The sequence below is a fragment of the Tenrec ecaudatus genome, chromosome X, assembly GCF_050624435.1.
Source record: "Tenrec ecaudatus isolate mTenEca1 chromosome X, mTenEca1.hap1, whole genome shotgun sequence".
NCBI classification, from domain to species: domain Eukaryota; kingdom Metazoa; phylum Chordata; class Mammalia; order Afrosoricida; family Tenrecidae; genus Tenrec; species Tenrec ecaudatus.
This window is the reverse complement of record NC_134548.1, coordinates 99,011,317-99,023,918: the sequence shown is the minus strand read 5'-3', so window position 1 is coordinate 99,023,918 and position 12,602 is coordinate 99,011,317.

Below are 12,602 nucleotides of genomic sequence, written 5' to 3'. Positions count from 1 at the left end.
AAAGGAAGTTATTGTTGTAGAAGAGGAGCTGTTATTTGTAGAATTGCCTAGGCTTTTCAATCTTCTATTACTGGCATTGAATGCTGTCTACTCAATTTCAACTCATAGCAACATCATTTAATAGAGTAGGACTGTTTCCATGGCTGTAATTTTTTTCTCTCTAAACCCTTTTATTGGAAGTTAATACAGATATCATTCCACAGTTCAAACACATCAAGTTGTATTGTACATTTTCTACCATAATCAGTTTTCCTTCTTGAATTCCTTGTCATCAACTCCCCTTTACCACAACCCCACCACCACTTTACCCCCAGAAACCCTGATTCTACTTGCTATCCCAATAGTTTCATCAATATTGGGTTTCATTTGCTGAAAATCAGAAAAACATATAAGTAAAATTCAAGAGGGTGAGCCCCTCAATGACATAAAACATCTGATATAAACCCCTTCTACAAACCAGATTCTCACAATGTAGTCTCTGATACTATTCCTTCTTTCAACTTCAGTTCATAAGATTTATAATCCATGGTTCAATGATATTGGTGGGCTTCTTCCATGTAGATTTGGTTGACGTTTCACTTAGATGGCTGTTTGTTTGGAAACAAGCCTATAAGACTCCAAACACCATTTTATGTGATAGCCAGACACCATCTAATTTTATCACCACATTTTTCTATAGCACCAATATCTATCATGTTCCATTCCTGAGGGCGAGTATGGAGCAGGGCCATGATGTAAGAGCTAATTGCCCTTAAATTGGAGCTAGGATTTAGTGTGAACCCAAAACCTATTCCTGGATGTTGTTTCTCTTATTGTTTATAATCTGCCATTGACTCCCTTTCAAAACCTCTTTATGAATTTATGGTAGAAAGTCTTCTCAATCATCCCCCTGGGGCATAACAATCTTCTATTAATAGTGGCTTTGATTAGCTCCAGGTCCTGATTTTTTAAATCCCTTTTGAGAGAAGGATATGGGGTCAATGTAGGCTCACTCCATATTGCAGAACCTGAATTATTCACTCATACAGAATCAATCTTTTCGCAGCTGGATGTTATTTACACAAATGATGGGAGTTGATGTTGAGGGAAATTTTCCAATAATACTCACTGAAAATGTAAGTCACAGGTTTGCTGGAATAATACATCTTTTTATGTTTTATTTATTTATGTATAAATCATTTTATTGTGGGCTCATACAACTCTTATCACAATCTATACATACATCCATTGTGTCAAGCACATTTGCATATTTGTTACCATCATCATTCTCAAAACATTTGCTTTCTACTTGAGCCCCTAGTATCAGCTTCTTGTGTTTTCCCCTCCCTCCCTTCTTCCCCTTCCCTCATGAACCCTTGATAATTTATAAATTATTATTATTTTGTAATATTTTGCACTGGCTGACGTCTCACTTTACCCACTTTTGTGTTGTCCGTCCCCCAGGAAGAGGCTATATGTAGATCCTTGTAATCGGTTTCCCCTTTCTACCCCACCTTCCCTCCTCCCACCTGGTATCACCACTCTCACCACTGGTCCTGAAGGGATCATCCGTCCTGGATTCCCTGTGTTTCCAGTTCCTATCTGTACCAGTGTACATCCTCTGGTCTAGCAGGATTTGCAAGGTAGAATTGGGATCATCAAGCATTTAAGAACTAGAGGAAAGTTGTATGTTTCATCATTGCTACACTGTACCCTGACTGGCTCATCTCCTCTCCGTGACCCTTCTGTAAGAGACTGTCCAGTTGCCTACAGATGGGCTTTGGGTGCCCAATCTGCACCCCCCTCATTCACAATGATATGATTTTTTTGTTCTTTGATGCTTGATACCTGATCCCTTTGATACCTCGTAATCACACAGGCTGGTGTGCTTCTTCCATGTGGGCTTTGTTGCTTCTGAGTTAGATGGCCACTTGTTTACCTTCAAGCCTTTAAGGCCCAGACACTATATCTTTTGATAACCGGGCACCAGCAGCTTTCTTCACCACATTTGCTAATGTACCCATTTGTCTTCAGTGATCGTGTCGGGAAGGTGAGCATCATGGAATGCCAGTTTATTAGAACAAAGTGTCCTTGCATTGAGGGAGTACTTGAGTGTTGGCTCAATATCCATCTGCTTCCTTAATCTTAAACCTATAAATATATGCACATAGATCTATTTCTCCATCATTATATATAAATATATTTACATATATATACATGACTGTAGAATAATACATATCTAATATAGCATATAGGGCTTTGATGTAGCAAGACCATGCTTGTCCGCCTGACAATATTTCTACAATCTTGGTACAGCTGTGTTCTGCTTCCTCAAACACCATGTATTTTTCCATCTTAAATCCTCAAGTTAAAAGTGTGTCTGAAGTAGACTCTAGTTCACCCAGTGGATTTTCCTCATTGGATCTCACTGATGCACCCTCTGAAGTGTGCTTTGTGCTCTGAAGATCTGGAATTCAGTGACCCAGCATTCCATGGCTGCTAGCCTGGGTCCCCAAGTTGCGCTTAGAAGCCTTGGCCAATGTGGCCCATTCAGTGCTTACCATGAGGGACACTCACCTCTGGGGCCCCCAAAGCATTCTCATTCATTCTCCCCTTCACCTGGAGGTTGGTCCTCCAGGTCATATGTATATATGAAGGAGTGACACCCTCCAAATGGAATTTTTTTTCATAACTATGTATTGTAAATTGGTTTTGCCAAACAACCTTATCACCTTCAAAGTACTCTCCATTGCACCTACTACATTTGTCAAATCTGTGATTCCATTACTGGAAACATTTTCCAAACTCATCTGTTTGAATGGCTGATGGCACCGTCCTCATTTTTTTCTACACCCCTTGCACGTGGTCACATTGCTGACCTTTTGTGCCCCTCTTAATTCGTGGAAACAAAAAGAAGTTGAATGGAGTGAGGTTAGGTACGTAAGGTGTGTGGGGCAGGAGAGGCATGCTTTTTCTTTTTGCCCAAAACTGGCACACTGAGATGGCTGCGTGAGCAGGTGCATTGCTGTGGTGGCAGAACCAGTCCCCTCTCTGCCAAAAATCAGGTCTTTTTTGTCACACATGTTTACGCAATCTTTTCAGAGCCTCTAAAAAGAAAGTTTGGTGAACTATGGCCTGGTGGGATGAACTTCATTTGCATTATCCCACACACATTAAAAAATGAGTATATTCTTGATCTTTGGTTTCACTTTATGAGGTTGTGTGTGTGTGTGTGTGTGTGTGTGTGTGTGTAGTGACAATGACGTCTTCCACTGACTTAGTTGATGTTTGTGTGCGGGTCATAAAAATAGCCCCATTTCTCATTAACAGTAATGACCTTGGGAAAAATAGTCGGGGTTGCTTGGAGCTATTTTTTCAAAGCATAGCATGTTTCCTGTCAGTCAGAAGCCAAGGCACAAATATTTTTCTGGTCAGTCAGAACCCGAGGCACAAATTTCACAGTGACCCTTCTCATTCCCAAATCTTCCATTAAAATTCGCTGAACCAAGGTACAAGATAGTCCACATAACTTCTCCATCTCTACTATTGTCCCTCATCAGTCTTCAAGCACAAATGCATGGATTTTGTCAACCATTGTTGTCTATTAGGGAAGTTGATGGATATCCAGAATGATGTTTGTCATCAATAGACATTTCACCTCTTTGGAAAGGACAAAAATCCTCGAACTCTTGAGTTTTTTCCATAGTGCTGTCATTGTAAGCTGCGTTCAACTTCACAATAGATTCTTCAGCATTATTCCTGAGCAGGAAACAAAATTTAGCAGCCTCAAACTGTTTTCTAAAATTGGCCATCGCAATAACTGAGGCTTGAGCAAAGCGGCCTTTAAGAAAAATTCACTGTGACCAGAGAGAACTTTCCTAGGCAAGTCCACTGTGTGTACTAACTCAGAAAAAGGTTCTCAATGCTTGCCTAGTGGGAAAAAGTACATACTATAAAATCTCCATCCAGCAGAACTTTTTTCTGTTTTTCATTTATTTGTACCCTCCCCAAAATGTATAACTTGCCTGCCAGTTTGTTTTACTGTGAGTGTTTGTGCATTGCTGTGAGGTTGGAAGCTACGTCACTGGTATTCCAAATGCTAGCATGGTCACTCAAAGTGACAGGTTTCAGCTGAACTTTAGGAATAACAACAGACTACAAAGAAGGATGATGCTCTCCACTTGGGAAGAAATATTTGCTGAAAACCTTATGCATATATTCAAAGTACTGTCACATATTGAAGGAGTAAATAATGCAAGTAGAACATTGTTGGAAATACTGCCAGATGATGGCTTGGGTTGTGGGGAACTGAAAATGCAACTAACTGAACAGGAAGTGATATCTCAGAGTGGAATCAACCATGATGATGTGAGTCTGGTTATATTACTATAAAGACAAAAAATGAAAATAATGTGTGTGTGTTGGTCTGGGTTGACCAGAATAAGAACTCCACAGACACTTATATGTGTTTAATAAAGAGTTTTAGATCAAAGAATAATAATTCTGTATTAAGAAAACATGCAAGCCCAGTCCAGATAAAATCCATAAATCCGTTATTAGCCCATGTTTCCGATGCCAGTCTATAAATTTATCTTCAGACTCACGCAACACATGGAATGATGCTGAACATCGCAAGATCACAGGCCAGTGGGTGGAAAGTCTAGTGAATCCAGTGGCGGTGGAAACATCTCAGCACTGGCTTCAGTCTCCACATGGCTCCTCCAGCTCCGGGGCTCTGGCTCCATCAACATAGTTCCTTGTGACTTGTCAACAGGAATGTGAAGCAGAGAGAGTATGTGTCCCACCTCCAGGGAGGAAGACAGGAGTTTCCCCAAATCCACAGAAGTCGGCCATTCCCACACAGTGGCATGAATGACTATGATCTGATCGTCAAGCCTGGTTCCACCCTTATAACCGATTTAATGCGTTTACATGAAATTATGTAACTACCACAATTTGTAAGAAGAAGGAGACTCCCATCAACATGTAAGAAGCCAGGGAAGAAATTTCTGTCATGTAACATCTAAGAGATATTTGCACCCACAACAAATTCAGGTCTACAAGGAGATGAACTGGCTAAGTATTGAGTTCGACCCAGCATAATGAAGATTACCATGGTGTCTGCCTGATAGTAAGGTCATTATGTACTCTTGCCTTTGGCTAGAGCAGATCTGCCAGTGGCTCGGTCTGACTACACACTCTACAGATGTGTTTTGGCCTCCCACTGTCCTCTATGGCCTTCTGCAAACTGTGGATTGATCTTTTTAGCTCTGATGCTTTTCTCTTAACCATATTCACATTTTCTAATTGTCATCTTGCTGTAAGCTAATAGGTTGAATGACCAGTATAACCCCCAAATTTTCCAGTTAGAGTATATATGAACCAGCACCAGTGACTAAGGGAAAACCAAACCTCTCTCAAATCCCAGCAACCCTTAAATATTGCAAAGGGTTAGCACCTAAAGGAAAAAAAAAACATCCTAGATGACTAAGTGGTAGGTTTGGGCTTTTGTTGCACAGCCATGCCAGTGAGTTACATAAACCAAAACAAGAATTAGTTTTCAGAAACTGAGTGAGGCACATTCTGGGGACAGTCGAAACTGTGGTGGGCATTCTGACTGCACCTTGATTGTAAAGGACATTCTGAGCACACAATACATTCCAGGACCACAGGATGGGGTAGGGTCAGGATCAGAATTTAAAAAAAGAATAAAATGGCTTTCCTTATGTCAAGTCAGCTTCAATAATCTTTGGATCACACAAGCTGATGTGCTTCTTATCTGTGGACTTAGTTGCCTCCTCATTTAGATGGCTGCTTGTATGGTTACAAGCCTTTAAGACCCCAGGCACTATTCCGATAGCCAGACACCATCTACTTTCTTCACCACACTCAATTTCCTCATATCTAGCTTTTTTGGTTAATGTACAAGATGTATTTGTTTTTTATTGGTTAGATAAAGCCATTCAATTGAATGGATCATAAGAAACTATGGATAACTTGGAAAGAACAGGGATTGCAGCACACTTCTTTGTGTTCCTGCGAAATTTCACCTGGATCAAGAGGTACGTTTGCAAATGGAACAAGGGAATACTGCATGTTTTATAATCAAGAAAGGCATGTGTCAGGGTTGTGTCCTCTCACCACACTGGTTCAATCTATATGCTGAGTAAATGATCAAAGAAACTGACATATATGAAGAGGAATATGGCATCAGGATTGGAGAAAGGCTTATTAACATTTTCTTTTATACAAATGACACAGCCATGTTTGCTGACAAGGATGATGACTTCAAGAACTTGCTGGTGAAGACCAAGGATAGCAGCCTGTGATATGGATGACAACTCAATGCAATGAAGACCAATATCCTCACAACTGGGTCAATAGGTAACATCATGATAAATGGAGAAAAGTTTGAAGGTGTCAAGATTTTTGTCTTACTTGGATTCACAAATAATGCTTTTGGCATCAGCAGTCAAGAGATCAAAAGATGAGTTCCATTCGATATATCTGCTGCACAAGACCTATTTAGATTATTGAAAGGCAAGGATATTACTTTGAGGAATAAGATGCACCTCACCCAAATCATGTTATTTGCACTTGCCTCAGATGCATGTGAAAGTTGGGTATTGAATTAGAAAAAAAAAAAGAAAGAAAAATATGTGTATTTGAATTGTGGTGTTGAAGAAGAATATTCAAAGTATCATGGACTTCTAAATGGAAAAATCTATCTGTCTTGAAGAAAGCATGAACAGTGTGCTCTTTAAAGGCAAGGGTGGACAGACTTTGGACATATTGTCAGGACTTGAGATGGACATCATGTTTGGTAAAGTACTAGGATAGCAATAAAAGGAAAGTTCTTCAAGGAGATGGACTGACTGCAGCAATGGGCTCAGGCCTAGGAACACTATCATTTGTGGATGGTGCATTAACTTCACTAATTGTTATACTAATCATATTTCTTTGAACATGAATACATATAATCCTATAACAGCAATTTTTCAGCATTGATTTTATAATGTCCTTTTGGGCAATGAATGCCATGCGATTTCTCTTGCTTATGTTATTCCTAACAATATTATTTTCTGATTCAAAATGGCCAAACCTAGTCAATTTCAGCATAAGCAAGGCATAGGGATGTATATCTGTTTGCATTCTCTTTCATTTTATCTGGCTCACAATGTTCCTAGGTTCATATTTCATACATTTCAAGTTCCAAGCATTAGTAGAATTTTGCAGCTGCGTGTCCTTGCATTAAGTTGTTCCCCATCAGCAAATAAAGGCTCCAGTCTCCCAGCCTTTACTAGACTCCCATCATCATGGTTGATGCCACTCTCAGATGCTACCTCCTCCTCAGTCTCATTTTCAGTTCCCCACAACCCAAGCCATCCAGCAGTATTTCCAACAATGTTCTACTTGCATTAGTTACTCCTTCAATATGACATTGCTTTGAATGTATGCATAAGATTTTCAGCAAATCTTTCCTCCAAAGTGGAGAGCATAGTCCTTCTATGTAGTCTGTTGTTATTTATATGTATATAGTCATTTTATATACGTGTAGCTCTTATCACAATCCATACATGCATTCATTGTGTCAAGCACATTTGTACATTTGTTGCCATCATCATCTTCAAAACATTTTCTTTCTACTTGAGCCCTTGGTATCAACTCCTCATTTTTTCCCTCCATCCCCCAACGTCCTTCCCTCATGAACCTATGATAATTTATAAATTATTATTGTTTTTCATGTCTTATAATGACCGATGTCTCCCTTCCACCCACTTTTCTGTTGTCTGATTCCCTGGGAGGCGGTTATGCAGATCATTGTGGTCGGTTTGCCCTTTCTCCTTTCTTCTTTCTCCTTCCCCTTCCCCTTCTGTTATTGCTAGTCTCATTATTGGTCCTGAGGGGGTTTATCTGTCCTGGATTCCCTGTGTTCCCAGTTCTTATCTGTACCTGTGCACATGTTTTGGTCTAGCCTCATTTATAAGGTAGAATTGGTGTCATATAGTTAATGATAGTGGGGAGGGGAAAGCATTAAAGAACTAGATTAAATTTGTATGTTTCATCAATGCTATACTGCACCTTTACTGGCTCATCTCGTCCTCGTGACCCTTTGATAAGGGGCTATCCATCTGTCTACAGATGGACTTTGGGTCTCCACTCTGCACTCCACTTCATTGACATTGATATGCTTTTTTGTTATTGGTCTTTGATGCCTGATACCTGATCCCATCGGCTCATGATCACACAGGCTGATGTGCTTCTTCCATGTGGACTTTGTTGCTTCTCAGCTAGATGGATGCTTGTTTATATTAGTTATGTACCAATTTTATCTTCAGAGATCGTGTCGGGAAGGTGAGCATTGTGGAATAACAGGTTTTTAGAACAAATTTTTCTTGAATTGAAAGAGTACTTGAGTAGATGCCCAAATGATACTTAACATATACATATATGTTCATATGTTTCCCTATCTTTATATATAAATATATTTACATATGTACATGCCTGTATTTAGACCTCTATTAATATCCTTTGCCTCCTAGCTCTTTCCTCTATCACCTTTTACTTTCCTCTTGTTCCATGATCATGTTCAGCCTTCATTCAGGTTTCAGGATTTCCTCTCGGTTACATTGCCCTTGATCAAGCCCTACCAGGTATCCTACTCCCTTCACACCATCAATTTTAGATCACTTGTTGTTCCCTTTTCCCTGGGTTTGTTAACACCCATTTTCTTTCCTCCACCTCTCCTTCTCCTGTGTCCCCCCAGTTTTTTCAATCTCCTTGCTTTCTCCTTTGACTGTTTATCCCCCTATCATATCTAGCTAGACATGCAGAGATAATAATAAGCACAAAAACAAGGCATAGCAAAACAAAACAGCAAAATAAGCCAAAAACAAACAAACAGCACAACAACAACAAAAATAACGTCAAAGAAAAGCCTATAAAGAGTTCCAGCTCTGTTTTTTTACCTTTAGGAGTGTTTTCCAGTCAAATCTGATAGTATTCTTGAAATTCAGCTGACACCTGTCCCTCTGAGTGACCATGCTGGCATTTGGAATACCAGTGACATAGCTTCCAACCTCATAGCAACACACAATCACAGTAAGATAAAACTGACAGACAAGTTATACATTTTGGGGAGGGTACCAAAAAATGGGGGGGGAAAGCTCTGTTGTATGGAGATTTTATAGTATGCATTTTTTCTCACTAGGCAAGTGTTGAGAACCTTGTTCTGAGTTCGTACACCCAGGGCATTGCCTGGGAAGTTTCTCTCTCTGGTCACAGTGAATTTTTCACTTCAAGGAGATGGACTGAATTCAACAGTGGATTCAGGGATCAGAAAAATTCTGAAGATGTCCCAGAATAAGCCAGAGTTTTTTTTCTTGTCGGTTTATTTTTTTTGGCTTCTGTTATGCATTGGTTCGCTATGATTTGGAACCAACATTAGGACACCTAGCAAATTCTCTCTCTCTCTCTCTCTCTCTCTCTCTCTCTCTCTCTCTCTCTCTCTCTCAGTCCTAGTGACTTAATGGGCTATGCACTGGTCTGCTCAAGATTAATGGTTCATGCTCATTAACCACTGCCTCAGAGAAAGATGTGGGTATCTGTTCCAAAAGAGTTGGTGTGTTCCTATAAATATTTAAAATCTTAGAAACTCAAAGGGGAAGTCTGCCTCTGTCATATATGGCTATTGTGAGTTAAAATATACTCAATAGCAGCGAATTATTTTTGATATATATACCAAAAATCAGATTGGATACTCTTAAGTCCATTTTATAGGACAGATAACTGCTCCATAGGGGCTCTGATATTATAAATATTTATGAGAGCACACAGATTTAATCCTTCTCTTTCAAGAGACTAATGGGTTTAAACTGCAACCTGTGGTTAGTAGTGCATTTTTTAACCCACCACACTATAGTGGATATATATATCCCCTTTTGGTAATTTCACCCTATTTGTCCTTGACAGACTCTGGTATCCCTGATCCTGGAGACTTCCACACAGTTAGAATAAACTTGGTATCCTCTGAAAATAACCTTAATCATTGGCTTCAGTTTTCTCAATCCATTTTCCCCTAACGTTTTCTATTTGAAAGCCACTCTTCTTCATGTAAAATTTTATCTTTAATTCACTTCCTTCAATTTGAGTTACTTCTAGACACTATTCCATCTAATTGAGTCTTTTTAACAAATGACTGAAATTATACTTAACTAGAACATACGATACATACCACTGTCAACAGTGTCAAAGAATAATGAGACATTCTTTTTACACAAGATACAACTGAACATTTTGCTAAAGCTGCTGAAGATCAGGAGTGATCTAAGACTTTAAACATAGTGTGCCTTTAGAGCTATGGAAATCTAACAGAATGATAGTGTCATACCGGTGTAACATTGTGTGTTTTTCTAGTTTTCTGTGAATTGTTGTAGCAGTTTATTTAGGCTTTTAATCTGTAAAATAAGATTGTTATAATATCAGGAACAAACCTCCTTTGTTTTGAGTTCCAATTTTTTTCACTATAACTGGAGATAATTATCAGTATTTTAAGATTGTCTATGCAGAATATTTAACCAAAAAAGTGAGCAGTACTATCCACACACACACACTTGTCTGTGGACAGAGAGAAATAAACATGTACACACAGACACACATATATAAACAGATTACATTTACTTTTTTCAAATATGTTTGTTATTGTAAAGAAGTTGGCTACAAGCCAAATTCTGAGGATTATCTTTAGAGCCCTACTCTCTCAACTTACATAAATCTTTCTTATATTTACTTGTCTAGGTAGCTGTGTCCTCATATTACCCAGGGACATTAAAGAAACTAATCCAGTGACACTTTTATCTTTATAACAACAAGTAAATATCGTATATACTTGTGTATAAGCCTAGTTTTTCAGCACATTTTTAATACAGTTTTGTGGTAAAAATTAGGTGCCTTAGCTGGCTGACATTCGGGTCGACTTATACTCGAGTATATATGATATATATCAAAAGAAGTCTTCCTAGCACAGTCCAACTCATGTCCACAAGTTCTATGAAAGCGAGGATCCTCTTCAGTGGCATGTAGCTCCAGGATATTGAAGAAGAAAGGTGATATGGAATGAAGGGAGACCATAGGCTGGTGGATGCAGAATCTCATGGAACCAAGCTTAGTGGAAACATGCTGACAGTGCTCCATGTTGAGTAGCACCCCTGGAGACCAACTCCCAACAAGAAGGAATATGAAGGGCCAGAGAGTGATGAAGTTTCCCAGTTTCCTCACTTATGCTTTTAAGAAGGCCAAACTCCCAAGGAGGTATCATCAGACTGTGCCCTAATTGAATGTTAGTTTCCACCCTTACCCTTTTAAAAATTCACATTGATATAAAGTCATCTAACTACCATAGACATATTTTGATATACATACACTTTTCCAGCACATTGCAAATATTCTTCTCCTTCATAAACCAGTGTCCGGATTCTGACAAATCTAAGTTCAAATTTCTACATGATTGGATACATTAGATACAGTTCCTATCTAACTTCAGTTAGTTAAATGTTTGCCTTAGTATATGAGGGAGCATCCATTTTTCACTGAACTTTCTGAAATACCCTTATGTAATATGTAGTACGCATTTTGATGCATAAATGACATTACCAAAACACTTCCAGATACACTAAAGCATCTTTAACGTGATAATGTATTCATACATGTTGCAAACTACTGCATTTTGTCTTAATAATTATAGGTTCCCAAACATATTTGGCCTGCTGACACCTTTTTAGGGACCCAAAATTTACTCAACAGCTCTTGGCAATTAAGATCTTTGGTATTAAAGCCCATAATCCAGTAAAAAATGTAAGTGTTGGCATTTGCCGTTTCTCTGTATAGTTCCAGCACTCTGTGTGGAACAATACCCACATTGGAAAATACTGAAATAAACCATTTCCTGTACTTAAAAAAATTATATATGATTACACAATACGTTAATATGTAACATTGAATTGTATGCTATGTGAATTATATGCCAATACAACTTAAATTTTTATTTTAAAAAGAAAAAAAATAATATTAAGGTTTTACAGAAGTTGGTTCATAAACATAGGCTGTGTGTAAGTTGTGTGTTCCTAACCAGGGGATTACTTTTTTTTCTCTCCTTCCCATCTTTACTCCTGTTTTTCCTTACCACTCCCAGTTCACTTGTGTAGAAACGCTAAAAACTACTAATAGTTTTATTTTCTTAGGTGATATACTTTCACTTAATTTGGTGCTTCGGTAAGATGCCTGAAAGTATTCCTCTGATGGCTTATGTTTGGTGCTTAAACTTGATTGACTAATGTCTTTCTCCAGATTTGTCACGATCACCTTTACTACAGTTTAAACACTTAAAATATTTAAAAGTTGGACATGGAAGATTTTAAGGATAGGATGATGGATATGAGTACATGATAGCATAATCAAAGAAGGAAAATGATTTTAAATAACCCAACACTGCTTAAGTTTTACAGATAAGTAACAGTTAGCCATAAATATCACTCTTTTAGATTTTCCAGCTTATATGACTGTCATTGTGATTGTAGTCCTTGGTTTTAACCTTTCTCACTCAAATAAACAGGAAAAAACTGATA